The 851-nt window shown below is 40.0% G+C and overlaps 1 protein-coding gene across 1 annotated transcript in view; it reads right to left on the bottom strand.

Moving 5' to 3' along the window:
- The window catches only part of WISP3 (WNT1 inducible signaling pathway protein 3), a 9,089-nt gene that overhangs the window by 7,927 nt on the left and 311 nt on the right, over window positions 1–851 (bottom strand). The window lies entirely within an intron of this gene.

Raw genomic sequence — 851 nt, 5'->3', positions numbered from 1 at the left:
TGTTGTAGTGAAAGATGTCAACTGAACTGTGCGAAACTACAGAGTTTCCTGGTGAGAAAAACAACATCAGGCAAATACCCGACAGTTTTAGCTGTGGAATTCCCGAGAAGCTCGATCTACCTGAAAAATCCTCCAAAATCTATAAAGTTACATTGAAAATTTAAAGTTTGTTTGTGAAGTTTTCAGGCCAAGTATTTTTCTAATTCTTGCTTCTCCAAGTTTCTATACCAAAGCGGTCACACAAGCCCCCTGCACACTTTTCCTGATCCTACGGGCAGACCGGAAAATGAGACCGTTGTGTCAACACTTCATGCGTTGTTTGTTTTCCTATGTTTTAAAGATTGAGCAAGGTCTGTACGGCATCACTAAGCAAACAGCAAAAGCAGGCAGCGCGTTATGGCTGGTGTTCAGATATCTTAGTCGGGCTTTAAACATGCAGAAAGTCAGCAGAGGGAGACCGTCCTTTGAAAATCCTCCCATTTGTCATTCGTCTCGTCGTAAAGGAAAAAGAGAGGCTGTGTACACATAAAGTGGATTTTCAAAATGGAGTAAATAAATATTGGCCTTCCGCACAAATACCTTCAGCAAAAGCTAGTGCTTAAAATTTTCTCCTGAAGAGACAAATCATAACACAGCCCAGGTGCCTCCTCATCTGTGAAAGCAGCCTGAAGCCAGACCCCGGTGTATATATACATATAGACATAATATGAGCACGGACAAGAGGTTTACTCTCCTACTGCATCGAATTTGTGCTTATATTTTAAAAAACAAATCAAGAAAAAACAAAACAGAACACACACAAAAAAAAAAGCAAGGTCACTGACAATTTAAGCTTCCCTAACATTTTTTTT

This window comes from Buceros rhinoceros, unplaced genomic scaffold, assembly GCF_000710305.1.
Source record: "Buceros rhinoceros silvestris isolate BGI_N320 unplaced genomic scaffold, ASM71030v1 scaffold9789, whole genome shotgun sequence".
Lineage (NCBI taxonomy): Eukaryota > Metazoa > Chordata > Aves > Bucerotiformes > Bucerotidae > Buceros > Buceros rhinoceros.
Note: the sequence above shows the minus strand (reverse complement) of the source record. Positions and strands in the feature narration are given on the sequence as shown.